The 14,776-nt window shown below is 43.3% G+C and overlaps 1 pseudogene; it reads left to right on the top strand.

Annotated features, from left to right (window-relative positions):
- LOC139547285 (conserved oligomeric Golgi complex subunit 3-like) overlaps nt 1-9,148 on the top strand; it is a 44,166-nt pseudogene extending 35,018 nt beyond the window's left edge.
- Nucleotides 9,149-14,776: the final 5,628 nt, after the last annotated feature.

The raw sequence follows: 14,776 nt of genomic DNA, 5'->3' as shown, positions 1-14,776 counted from the left end.
ACAATGTGATTTTCTGGATTTTTGTTTTAGATTCCTTCTCTCACAGTTGAAGTGTACCTATGATAAAAATTACAGACCTCTACATGCTTTGTAAGTAGGAAAACCTGCAAAATCGTCAGTGTATCAAATACTTGTTCTCCCCACTGTATAATAGCGTTTCGGTCTGTGATGCTTTATGCTAGAAACAAGCTGTAAAATACCTGGGAAAGATGTGACTGATGCATTATGGTAATATCATTGTTTTAGTTTCTTTGACATTAAGAGGCGGAGCTACAATCTTCTATAGCCAAGGTAGACCAAAAAATGTCCTTTGCGTGGAAATCGAATTCTGTCACTGTCAATTGGTATAAGCTATTCACTTTCTGTACAATAGAAGATGTTTAAAGCCAAACAGCTTTTAGGGAAACCTTGTGACATTCTCTCGTTGGGTTAAACCACGGAAGAGTAGCAGTTAAAGCTTACATTTGCCTGTGTCAGTAAACCTTCTGTGTCTGGGGAGGGAAGGTAGGCCTAACTTTTGAAAGTACCATGCTCCGATTCCTAACTATTAAATTATTTGCAAACAAGATGCACTGATTTGGCATTGGAGAAATAGGATAAGATGACAACATAAGCCTATCTCTCTGTCCATTCTTAGCCTGGAATTTGTGTGGTATTATTAAAAAAGATTCTACTAATGTGTAAAATTACAAAGAATTGCATGACATTTTTATAAAAGGCCTTTCTTTTTTTTCAGACCTGCAAATATGATGATAGATTCATGCAATGCTTTTACTATAAACATCTTTCCATCCCTACTTTTGTCCACAGGGGTCTGTGAACCCACAACCTTCTGGCCCGCAGCCCTGTGCTCTATAAACATTCCTGCGTTGCCATATAATGCTTACAGAAGAACAGTTTATAAAACTGCATATCTCAGGCTCTGTTCTGTCCAGGAAGTGAGGGTAAACGGCATATCTCAGGCTCTGTTCTATCCAGGAAGTGAGGGTAAACGGTATATCTCAGGCTCTGTTCTGTCTAGGAAGTGAGGGTAAACGGTATATCTCAGGCTCTGTTCTGTCCAGGAAGTGAGGGTAAACAGTATATCTCAGGCTCTGTTCTGTCTAGGAAGTGAGGGTAAACGGTATATCTCAGGCTCTGTTCTGTCCAGGAAGTGAGGGTAAATAGTAGACATGTTCTCTGCCATCCACTTCTGTTTTAATTATTATTTTGGGTGTAGGCGAGGGTCACTGGTTAGCTAGCTTGGAGGAAGTATTTATTGTTGTGTGCATTGCGTTTGTGCACTTAGCTAGCTACCATTGCATATGAAGTGTGACTGGCTCATCCGCGGATGTACGGAGAAAATGCCCTCATATATTTAATTTTTTTGCCTCTCACACGGGAGAGTTCATACTCCCTGATTGGCTCAAAGTCAAGTTGTTGGCCAATGATGAGCATTGCGATACAAGTAGAATCGGTAAGTTCGTCGCTACTGGGTTGGTACGCAGCAGGTACCACTTTTTGTTCTAGCAAGAGAAGGAACGGCCTCACGCTGTGATGAGTACCAGTCTATCAGCAGTGAGATTCTCTGTGTGTTTCATGCTTTAGACTGTTAAAAGATTAGTAGGACTATGTTAATTAATCACTTCTTGATCTGTCCTCTTGAAAGAAAGTGCCTTCATAAAGTATTCACACAACTTGGATTTAAAATTGATTAAATTTAGATTTTGTGTCACTTGCCTACACACAATACCCCATGATGTCAAAGTGGAATTATGTTTTTAGAAGTTAATAAAAAATGAAAATCTGAAATGTCTTGAGTCAAGTATTCAACCCCTCTGTTATGGCCTAAATAACTTCAGCAGTAAGAATGTGCTTAACACGTTAAATAATTTGCATGGACTAACTCTGTTTGAAATAATAGTGTTGAACATGATTGTTGAATGACTACCCCACACATACAATTGTCTGTTAGGTCCCTGATTCAAGCAGTGAATTTCAAGCACATATTCAATGACAAAGACCAGGGATGTTTTCCAATGCCTCGCAAAGAAGGGAAACTATTGGTAGATGAAGAATATATATATATCCCTTTGAGCATGGTGAAATTATTATTTACAGTGCATTCGGAAAGTATTCAGACTCCTTGACCTTTTCCACATTTTGTTACGTTACAGCCTTATTCTAAAATAGATGAAATTGTTATTTTCCCTCATCAATCTACACACAATAGCCCATAATGACATCACAATACCCCATAATGACATCACAATAGCCCATAATGACATCACAATACCCCATAATGACAAAGCAAAAACAGGTTTTTAGAATGTTTTGCTAATTTATAAAAAATATATCACATTTACATAAGTATTCAGACCCTTTACTCAGTACTTTGTTGAAGCTTTACAGCCTCAAGTCTTCTTGGGTATGACACTACAAGCTTGGCACTTGTATTTGGGGAGTTTCTCCTATTCTTCTCTGCAGATTCTCTCAAGCTCTGTCAGGTATTTTTTCAGGTCTCTCCAGAGATGTTCGATTGGGTTCAAGTCCGGACTCTGGCTGGGCCACTCAAGGACATTCAGAGACTTGTCCCGAAGCCACTTCTGCGTTGTCTCGGATGTGTGCTTAAGATCATTGTCATGTTGGAAGGTGAACCTTCGCTCTGGAGCAGGTTTTCATCAAGGATCTCTGTACTTTGCTCCATTCATCTTTCCTCGATCCTGACTTGTCTCCCAGTCCCTGCCGCTGAAAAACATCCCCACAGCATGATGCTGCCACCACCATGCTTCACCGTAGGGATGGTGCCACGTTTCCTCCAGACGTGACGCTTGGCATTCAAGCTAGAGAGTTCAATCTTGGTTTCAGCAGACCAGAGAATCTTGTTTCTCATGGTCTGAGAGTCATTAGCTGCCTTTTGGCAAATTCGAAGTGGGCTGTCACATGCCTTTTACTGAGGAGCGGCTTCCGTCTGGCCACTCTACCATACAGGCCTGATTGGTGGAGTGCTGCAGAGATGGTTGTCCTTCTGGAAGGCTATCCCATCTCCAGAGGAACTATGGAGTGCTCTCAGTGACCATCAAGTTTTTGATAACCTCACTGACCAAGGGCCATCTCCCCCAATTGCTCAGTTTGGCCGGGCAGCCAGCCCTAGGAAGAGTCTTGGTGGTTCCAAACTTCTTCCATTTAAGAATGATGGAGGCCACTGTGTTCTTGGGGACCTTCAATGCTGCAGAAATGTTTTGGTACCCTTCCCCAGATCTGTGCCTCGACACAATCCTGTCTTGTTGGTCTACGGACAATTCCTTCACCTCATGGCTTGGTTTTTGCTCTGACATGCACTGTCAACTGTAGGACCTTATATAGACTGGTGTGTGCCTTTCCAAATCATGTCATCAATTGAATTTACCACAGGTGGACTCCAATGAAGTTGTAGAAACATCTCAAGGATGATCAATGGAAACAGGATGCACCTGCGCTCAATTTCGAGTCTCATAGAAATTGGTCTGAATATTTATGCAAATACGGTATTTCTGTTTTAAAAAATGTATAGATTTGCTAAAATTTCTAAACCTGTTCTCACTTTGTCATTATGGGGTATTGTGTGTAGATTTAGGATTGTTTTTATTTAATACATTTTAGAATAAGGCTGTAACGTAATAAAATTTGGTAATAATCAAGGGGTCTGAATACTTTCCGAATGCACTGTACACTTTGGATGGTGTATCAATACACCCAGTCACTACAAAGATACAGGCATCCTCCTAACTCAGTTGCCGGAGAGGAAGGAAACTGCTTGGGGATTTCAGCATGAGGCCAGTGGTGACTTTAAAACATTTACATTTACATTTTAAGTCATTTAGCAGACGCTCTTATCCAGAGCGACTTACAAATTGGAAAGTTCATACATATTCATCCTGGTCCCCCCGTGGGAATTGAACCCACAACCCTGGCGTTGCAAGCGCCATGCTCTACCAACTGAGCCACACGGAAACACTTAGTTAAAGCTGCAATATGTCACATTTTGGGCGACCCGACCAAATCCACATAGAAATGTAGATTGTCATTCCCGTTGAAAGCAAGTCTAAGAAGCAATAGGTCTGTTCTATGTGCGCAATTTCTATGCTTCCCGGCCTTAAGTTTCATTTTTGCGTCTTTTACTTTCGGGTTTTGTACACCAGCTGAAAATACAATATTTTGGGTTATGGATTTCTGCATAGTGCATCTTTTTAAATGGCTGTGAATAGAGAAACCTGAGGTTAGATCAACTACATTGTAAACTCTGCAAAAAAAGAAACGTCCTCTCACATGTGTAAATATTTGTATGAACATAAGATTCAACAACTGAGACATAAACTGAGACATGTGACTAACAGAAATGGAATAATGTGTCCCTGAACAAAGGGGGGTTCAAAATCAAAAGTAACAGTCAATATCTGGTGTGGCCACCAGCTGCATTAAGTACTGCAGTGCATCTCCTCCTCATGGACTGCACCAGATTTGCCAGTTCTTGCTGTGAGATGTTACCCCACTCTTCCACCAAGGCATCTGCAAGTTCCCGGACATTTCTGGGGGGGGATGGCCCTCACCCTCCGATCCAACAGGTCCCAGACGTACTAAATGGGATTGAGATCCGCGCTCTTCGCTGGCCATGGCAGGACACTGACATTCCTGTCTTGCAGGAAATCACACACAGAACGAGCAGTATGGCTGGTGGCATTGTCATGCTGGAGGGTCATGTCAGAATGAGCCTGCAGGAAGGGTACCACATGAGGGAGGAGGATATCTTCCCTGTAACGCACAGCTTTGAGATTGCCTGCAATGACAACAAGGTCAGTCCGATGATGCTGTGACACACCATGACGGACCCTCCACCTCCAAATCGATCCCGCTCCAGAGTACAGGCCTCGGTGTAACGCTCATTCCTTAGAAGAAAAACGTGAATCCGACCCACGAATCAGACTCACCGCTGGTGAGACAAAACCACGACTCGTCAGTGAAGAGCACTTTTTGCCAGTCCTGTCATGTCCTGCTACGGTGGGTTTGTGCCCATAGGCGACGTTGTTGCCGGTGATGTCTGGTGAGGACCTGCCTTACAACAGGCCTGCCTTACAACAGGCCTACAAGCCCTCAGTCCAGTCTCTCTCAGCCTATTGTGGACAGTCTGAGCACTGATGGAGGGATTGTGCGTTCCTGGTGTACCTCAGGCAGTTGTTGTTGCCATCCTGTACCTGTCCCGCAGGTGTGATGTTCGGATGTACCGATCCTGTGCAGGTGTTGTTACACGTGGTCTGCCACTGCGAGGACGATCAGCTGTGCAATTTATTGCCCTGGCCACATCTGCAGTCCTCATGCCTCCTTGCAGCATGCATAAGGCACGTTCACGCAGATGAGCTGGGCATCTTTCTTTTGGTGTTTTTCAGAGTCAGTGTAAAGGCCTCGTTAGTGTCCTAAGTTTTCATAACTGTGACCTTAATTGCCTACCATCTATAAGCTGTTAGTGTCTTAACGACCGTTCCACAGGTGCATGTTCATTAATTGTTTATGGTTCATTGAACAAGCATGGGAAACAGTGTTTAAAGTCTTTACAACGAAGATCTGTGAAGTTATTTGGATTTTTACGAATTATATTTGAAAGAGGGTCCTGTTAAAAGGGACATTTTCTTTTTTTGCTGAGTTTAGTTACTCCACAATAATAACCTAAATGACTGAGTAAAAAGAAGGAAGCCTTTACATAATAAAAATATTCCAAAACATGCATCCATGTTGACTAAAGTAAAACTGCAAAAAATGTGGCTAAGAAATTAACTTTTTGTCCTGAATACAAAGCATTATGTTTTAGGCAAATCCAACACAGCTCATCACTGAGTACCACACTTCATGTTTTCAGCATGGTGGTGGCTGCATCATGTTATGGGTATGCTTTTCATCGTCAAGGACTAGGGAGTTTTTTTAGGATCAAAATAAATTGAATAGAGGTAAGCACAGGCAAAATCCTAGAGGAAGACCTGGTTCAGTCTGCTTTCTAACAGACACTGGGAGACAAATCCACCTTTCAGCAGGACAATAACCTAAAACGCAATAACCTAAATCGTCTTGTAACTCTATAGCAAGACTTGAAAATGGCTGTCTAGCAATGATCAACTTGACAGAGCTTTGAGAATTCTTAAAAGAATAATGGGCTAATATTGTACCATCCAGGTTTGCATGGCTCTTAGAGACAGACTCACATCTGTAATTCTAACATGTATTAACTCAGGTGGTTGAATACTTATTTAATAAAAATATATGTTTTATTTTCCATTAATACATTTTTGTTGTTGTTGAATGTTTTCTTCCACTTTGACATTCAAGTATTTTGTGTAGCTTGTTCACATACATGACAATTAAATACATTTTAATTCCACTTTGTGAAGCAACACAATGTGGAAAAAGTCAAGTCAAGGGATGTATGTACGTTCTGAAGGCAACGTAGCTGTACTGTGTGTTAACATTAGGCTGCTCATGCTGTCATAAGGCAGTTGACCAATGAAAACAAGGCATGTTGAATGATTGGTAGCCCAGTAGTCAGACCTAACTTGATGGATGAGGTGAGGGTGATCTGATACAAGCTCATACAGGCCTAGTTCAGTTGTTTCATATTCCAAAAAGCCTACAGTAAACTAGACTACTATAAAACTAAGACAGTTGACATTTTCCCTAGACTATCCACATAAAGACACCTATTAATTACAATAATCATTACCCCCCCCCCCCCTAAATTTCACCTAGAAAAATGTAAAAGTGTCTTTGAGACAACCTCTATTTTATTAACGATCAAACACCTGACTTCTGTGTTGGCTACTTTGTTTGATATAATTTAAGACTCTGCAGTAGCTTTCAGGAAACAGCAGTTATAGGTTTTTAAAATCAAATAGTTAAATTCTGAGGGGGAAGTTGGCTGACCCCCTCAAGACCCCCCCCCCTACTCAACCTTAGGCCTACATCAGAACCACCTTGTTAGAAAATCCTAAGGAGAGCCCTGATTGTACATTTAAACATATTTCTAGTTAGCTAATGAAGAGCAGCCAATTACCAAATACTCCTAACAGTCTATAGCCTACCATTCCTACCCAGGCAGCCTTCTGCCAACATCCTTATTAGGCAACAAAAGGTGCATTTCCCTATGATTTGAGCAGTGTGGGGGGCCTGGGGTTCCACCGCCGCACTGAAGTGGTACTCATACAAATTCTTCAAGGTTGGCAGGTGTGAGATTACTCATGTTGTCCTTGAGTGAGGGTGATGGACTTGTGTTGTTTCAGGTGTCTGCTCTGAAAACCATGGTGATCCAAGGAGGTCTCACCCGCAACCTCTCTCAACAACCTTGGGCAACATCCAGGTAAGAAACAGTAGCATCATATTTCAGTGGAACCTCTAAATCATGTGGTGGAAGGAAGGCATGGAACTGGAAAATGACTTTCTGTGCCTCCCCTTTTAGCCAAGATCAACGACATAGTGATGTCTACCTACCGGGTGATGAAGAGCAAGCTGCCAAGCACGTTACAAAGCATGTCCTTGTACCTGGCCAACGGAGACACAGAGTTTATCCTCTTCAAGCCTGTTCGGGTGGGTGTCTGTTAGACGCTGGATGAATTGAAACTCTCATTCTCCTTTTTCCAACCATGTACTAGCCTGGTCCTAAATCTGTTTGCGCTTTCCTGACAAAAATGACAATACAGCACAAACAGATCCGGAGCCAGGCTAACCGTGTTCGGGATCTCATGAGGGTTTTGCTACACACCTACAAAACAAATAGATGTTTTCAGCAGGTGCTGAGGCTGAGCAATGCGCAGTTACCATTTTCAGCCTCATTTCTGCTTGTTAAAGAGAAATCATTGTTCAGTAATTGTTGTGGCTCTTTGTGTACGGCTAAGTGCTAATCTAAGTGCTAATCTAAGTGAATCTAAGTGCACAACAACGGCGTTGACATGGCAACTAGGATACAAAGGGGACCGACGAGGGTGTACTTTCTCTCCAGCAGCTCTCTGGCTAGCATGCTGTTTTCTCCAGCAGCTCTCTGGCTAGCATGCTGTTTTCTCCAGCAGCTCTCTGGCTAGCATGCTGTTTTCTCCAGCAGCTCTCTGGCTAGCATGCTGTTTTCTCCAGCAGCTCTCTGGCTAGCATGCTGTTTTCTCCAGCAGCTCTCTGGCTAGCATGCTGTTTTCTCCAGCAGCTCTCTGGCTAGCATGCTGTTTTCTCCAGCAGCTCTCTGGCTAGCATGCTGTTTTCTCCAGCAGCTCTCTGGCTAGCATGCTGTTTTCTCCAGCAGCTCTCTGGCTAGCATGCTGTTTTCTCCAGCAGCTCTCTGGCTAGCATGCTGTTTTCTCTAGCAGCTCTCTGGCTAGCATGCTGTTTTCTCCAGCAGCTCTCTGGCTAGCATGCTGTTTTCTCCAGCAGCTCTCTGGCTAGCATGCTGTTTTCTCCAGCAGCTCTCTGGCTAGCATGCTGTTTTCTCCAGCAGCTCTCTGGCTAGCATGCTGTTTTCTCCAGCAGCTCTCTGGCTAGCATGCTGTTTTCTCCAGCAGCTCTCTGGCTAGCATGCTGTTTTCTCCAGCAGCTCTCTGGCTAGCATGCTGTTTTCTCCAGCAGCTCTCTGGCTAGCATGCTGTTTTCTCCAGCAGCTCTCTGGCTAGCATGCTGTTTTCTCCAGCAGAACAACATCCAGCAGGTGTTCCAGAGCCTGCACACCGTGATTCAGGAGGAATACAGCCGAGAGGACCTTCAGATCATCGCTTGCCCTTCTATGGAACAGGCAAGTCTTGTACTGGCTACACTACAAAATCAGAACCAAGGGCATGGTGTTACAAGGTTCATCACTCTCACACTGGGGATGAATGTTGGATCTCAAGGTCTTTTTACAAGTGTATTTAATAAACTTTGTTTTATTCAGGTTATCCAATTGGGATCACAATATATTTTTCACTGTGTGTAGTGGCGTCTGGAGTGACATTGAGTCATGCTGGATATTGTTAGCTCCGTGTTTCTGTTCTCTCTCTCTCTCTCTCTCTCTCTCTCTCTCTCTCTCTCTCTCTCTCTCTCTCTCTCTCTCTCTCTCTCTCTCTCTCTCTCTCTCTCTCTCTCTCTCTCTCTCTCTCTCCAGATTAACCTGCTGTTGACTGTGAATAAGTAGCCTGAAGGGCTGGTCAGTAGAAGATGACGAGCTCTGTCTGACCTGACCAGACAGTAGTGTTACTCCAGCCCTGACCAGACAGTAGTGTTACTCCAGCCCTGACCAGACAGTAGTGTTACTCCAGCCCTGACCTGACAGTAGTGTTACTCCAGCCCTGACCTGACAGTAGTGTTACTCCAGCCCTGACCAGACAGTAGTGTTACTCCAACCCTGACCAGACAGTAGTGTTACTCCAGCCCTGACCAGACAGCAGTGTTACTCCAGCCCTGACCTGACCAGACAGTAGTGTTACTCCAGCCCTGACCTGACCAGACAGTAGTGTTACTCCAGCCCAGCCCTGACCAGACAGTAGTGTTACTCCAGCCCTGACCTGACCTGACAGTAGTGTTACTCCAGCCCTGACCTGACCAGACAGTAGTGTTACTCCAGCCCTGACCAGACAGTAGTGTTACTCCAGCCCTGACCAGACAGTAGTGTTACTCCAGCCCTGACCAGACAGCAGTGTTACTCCAGCCCTGACCTGACAGTAGTGTCTAGAAAAAGTACCACCGGACAGGACTGTGCTAGTCTTTGGCCCTCGGGGACCAGCCTAAGAAGACGGGAGGTGCACAAAACGCCTACACAAGGCCAAAGATACCCTGACACAACTGCTCTGAGCATGTCGAGGTCCAGTTATCAATTCAGTCAGTCACTCAGTTGGTAGGTAGGTAGGATCGTCAGTCACTCAGTTGGTAGGTAGGTAGGATCGTCAGTCACTCAGTTGGTAGGTAGGTAGGTAGGTAGGTAGGTAGGTAGGTAGGTAGGTAGGTAGGTAGGTAGGTAGGATCGTCTGTCACTCAGTTGGTAGGTAGGTAGGATCGTCAAGCACTCGGTAGGTAGAATCGTCAGTCACACGGTAGGTAGAATCGTCAGTCACTCGGTAGGTAGGTAGGTAGGTAGGTAGGTAGGTAGGTAGGTAGGTAGAATCGTCAGTCACTCAGTTGGTACAGTGGTTCTTCCTTTAAAAGTTATGAATTTATGCTGCGGCCGTTAGTGGTAGATGGTGATGTCATTGCACCACACTATCACAAGTGGCAGTTAGAACGCTGATCTATTGGTAGTCTAAACTGTGGCAATTAATGGAGGCGTTTTCAGTCTGAGTCTCTCCTGCATCAGGCAACAACAACACAAACTGTCGGTGGTCCTGGAGTTAAGAGAGAACTTGGGTAAATACAAGGGGAGAATTTCACTTGACATGTGGACTGATGATTCTCCAAGAAATAGGCACGGTGGGCTTTTTCTTTCTCTCTAAAAACAGAAATAAATCATTCTAAATAACAAACTGGCTTTATCTACAAATTAGTAGGAATGTCTCACCCCATGTTCAAGAATGGCCCTTTTCCAATATTTCAGATTACAATCGCTCACTTTTGGTTATTTGAAACGAAATCATCTCCAAAATAGAGTTATTTTTTTAAACACAGCGGTGTATTATTACTATTAACAACCCTGCATTATAATTATATAAAAGCCCCTTAGATAGTCTCACAGACCAGATTTGCCCTAACGGAAAATGGCCCTTAGATATTCATTTAGAATCCTCTAAATGTAATTATTTTTTGATATACTGTAGGCCTACCGTAGGCGGCATGAGTCTCACTAGTGTTGAGTAATGTGCTGATTACACAGGCTGCTTTATATAATTAACATTATATTATTTATTTATTTTTCCATATTTTCTCATTGTTTCTGTGATCCCCCAAAAATTATTAACATTTCAATTAAATTCTTTGAGTCCTGTTTAAGTAGTATTTTAGTAATTTGATACTTTGTGGAAGGCAATTGATAAGCATTAAAAACTTTGAATGGGGCCTCCCGAGTGGCGCAGCGGTCTAAGACACTGCGTTTCTACAGATGCTGGTTTGATACCCGTGCCGGCCACGACCGGGAAACCCATTTAGCCCAGCGTCGTCCGGGTTAGGGGAGGGTTTGGCCGGGTGGGCGGTGGGCTTTTGGTTTGTCTTCCTCTAAAAACAGGGAGAGAAAACAAGTGTAGCAGGCTGTGAATTAGGTAACAACGTTTCTAGGATGGCTGTTAGCAGGACAATAGACTCTTCAACCTTTACAAAGGATAGTCTAGTAGCTCGGCTACTGTAGGTGTGAAACCCCCAACTTGCAATGTATTAAGTACTCTAAAGTTTTACATTTCTAACTTCATGCAATTGCAAAATGTTGGATCAAGCATATACTGTACATAAATGTATTTAATAAAATGATAAAACTACTCTTTCAAAATGCAGATGTTTATTTCAACTATCAGCAGAACAATAGGGAATAAATATCACTGAATGACAGAGCATGGGGACTGGTCTTGATAAATCAATCAGATTTTTATTGTTTTAAGTACTCTAAAACCAGATTTGCCCCAACAAAAAATGCATCAACCCCTACAAATATATAATTTTAATGCAGGTGTTTATTTCGTTATGGATCCATAACTAATTACTATGGGAATAAATATCACTGAATGACATGTGGTCAACTATTTCAGCACCGTTTCGCGCTGCTCTGAGACAAGCATGGGGACTGGTATTGATAAATCAATTAGATTTTTATTTTCAGTGAATCTCCGTTTGGGTATTGGTTAGCCTACAATTAGGGTGTGGAAATGTTAGGATTATTTTGCTCTTAGTACAGTAGCCTACTCCCGACCAGTCACGTTGTACAGCGCCATATTTTCCTAACGGTTTAGTTTTTATTGGAATAAAAACACCATAATATTAATCTAATTAATTAAGCAACATTTCTTAATCAATCCCATGTTCTTACAAAGAAAAGTTTTAAATTCTCTAGTACAGGAAATATTAAAGTCAACTGAATCTCAAAGATGCCCTCTAGTGGCCAAACTAGCACTAACTAGCATTAATGGCTGACAAAAATAACGTGCCATAGAATTCTGCGGTAGCCCGCAAGGTGTGCTGTAGTATGACGCAACTTTTAAAGGAAGAACCCCTGTAGGTAGGATCGTCAGTCACTCAGTTGGTAGGTAGGATCGTCAGTCACTCAGTTGTTAGGTAGGATCGTCAGTCACTCAGTTGGTAGGTAGGATCGTCAGTCACTCGGTAGGTAGGATCGTCAGTCACTCAGTTGGTAGGTAGGATCGTCAGTCACTCAGTTGGTAGGTAGGATCGTCAGTCACTCAGTTGGTAGGTAGGATCGTGGGAAATTAAGACCCTTTATGGTACTGATCTTGAATCAGTACCGTAATGGACTAGGGCAGTGGTCACCAACCAGGTGATCGACTGGTCTGTGCCCCCTTTTCTCAGCGGAGGGAGAGAGGAAGGACGGTGAGTCGGGCCAGAGGCAGCCTCACCGCTGCTCCCTCCACTCAAACTGACCATCAGATGCAGGCCATCAGTCCAGTTAAAAAAAAATCAAAAGCTATTTATTATGCTCACTCAGCTGTGCCTTACAAGTAATACAACAAATGATCTATTACCAGTGTGATTGTATACCTACGTTTTGTTAATAATATTACTTCAAAGTGGTCTGAGAAGAACAACATTGGCAGGGCAATTCAAGCATAGCCAATATGCAATGATAATGTATTGGACCTATAGCCTACTGCACAAACCTCATCGATCTCGGCTTGTATTTTGACTCAGAAAGGGTTGATGACCACTGGACCAGGGTTATTAGCTATGTCAACTGCATTTCTCTACACATTAACATGTTCTAATTCAAGAGTTAAGTCTGCACACCTAGTGAGTGTATCAAACCAGGGTGAATGTTGTGCGGCAGAAAGGAGGATGCTCTAACCAGGCGAGGAGAGAAAGGTTTATTCATTAGTCAGGTAGCAAATGAGTGACAAGCAGCTGCCACATTTATGCTACATTTGGTTTCCTTAATGGATTGAGAGACGTAGTGAAAATAATTCTGTACAGTATCTAATGTCTCTACGCCTTCCTTTCTCTATGGACATGGAGATCTCTGGTCTATACTCCTTCCTTTCTCTATGGACATGGAGGTCTATGGTCTATGGGTCTATACTCCTTCCTTTCTCTATGGACATGGAGATCTATGGTCTATGGGTCTATACTCCTTCCATTCTCTATGGACATGGAGGTCTATGGTCTATGGGTCTATACTCCTTCCATTCTCTATGGACATGGAGGTCTATGGTCTATGGGTCTATACTCCTTCCTTTCTCTATGGACATGGAGGTCTCTGGTCTATGGGTCTATACTCCTTCCTTTCTCTATGGTCTATGGGTCTATACTCCTTCCTTTCTCTATGGACATGGAGGTCTCTGGGTCTATACTCCTTCCTTTCTCTATGAACATGGAGATCTATGGTCTATGGGTCTATACTCCTTCCTTTCTCTATGGACATGGAGATCTCTGGTCTATGGGTCTATACTCCTTCCTTTCTCTATGGACATGGAGGTCTCTGGTCTATGGGTCTATACTCCTTCCTTTCTCTATGGACATGGAGATCTCTGGTCTATGGGTCTATACTCCTTCCTTTCTCTATGGACATGGAGATCTCTGGTCTATGGGTCTATACTCCTTCCTTTCTCTATGGACATGGAGATCTCTGGTCTATGGGTCTATACTCCTTCCTTTCTCTATGGACATGGAGGTCTCTGGTCTATACTCCTTCCTTTCTCTATGGACATGGAGGTCTCTGGTCTATGGGTCTATACTCCTTCCTTTCTCTATGGACATGGAGGTTTATCAGTCTCTACGCCTTCCTTTCTCTATGGACATGGAGATCTCTGGTCTATGGGTCTATACTCCTTCCTTTCTCTATGGACATGGAGTTCTCTGGTCTATGGGTCTATACTCCTTCCTTTCTCTGTGAACATGGAGATCTCTGGGTCTCTATGCCTTCCTTTCTCTATGGACATGGAGGTCTCTGGTCTATGGGTCTATACTCCTTCCTTTCTCTATGGACATGGAGGTTTATCAGTCTCTACGCCTTCCTTTCTCTATGGACATGGAGATCTCTGGTCTATGGGTCTATACTCCTTCCTTTCTCTATGGACATGGAGTTCTCTGGTCTATGGGTCTATACTCCTTCCTTTCTCTATGGACATGGAGATCTCTGGTCTATGGGTCTATACTCCTTCCTTTCTCTATGGACATGGAGATCTCTGATCTATGGGTCTATACTCCTTCCTTTCTCTATGGACATGGAGGTCTCTGGTCTATACTCCTTCCTTTCTCTATGGACATGGAGGTTTATCAGTCTCTACGCCTTCCTTTCTCTATGGACATGGAGATCTCTGGTCTATGGGTCTATACTCCTTCCTTTCTCTATGGACATGGAGTTCTCTGGTCTATGGGTCTATACTCCTTCCTTTCTCTATGGACATGGAGATCTCTGGTCTATGGGTCTATACTCCTTCCTTTCTCTATGGACATGGAGATCTCTGATCTATGGGTCTATACTCCTTCCTTTCTCTATGGACATGGAGGTCTCTGGTCTATACTCCTTCCTTTCTCTATGGACATGGAGATCTCTGGTCTATACTCCTTCCTTTCTCTATGGACATGGAGGTCTCTGGTCTATACTCCTTCCTTTCTCTATGGACATGGAGGTCTCTGGTCTATGATGGCCTGTGGTGCGAGGCTCTCAGGTTTTAAC

The sequence above is a fragment of the Salvelinus alpinus genome, chromosome 20 (genome assembly GCF_045679555.1).
Source record: "Salvelinus alpinus chromosome 20, SLU_Salpinus.1, whole genome shotgun sequence".
NCBI classification, from domain to species: Eukaryota; Metazoa; Chordata; class Actinopteri; order Salmoniformes; family Salmonidae; genus Salvelinus; species Salvelinus alpinus.
The sequence above is the reverse complement of the archived record's forward strand: the minus strand, read 5'-3'. Positions and strand labels throughout refer to the sequence as shown.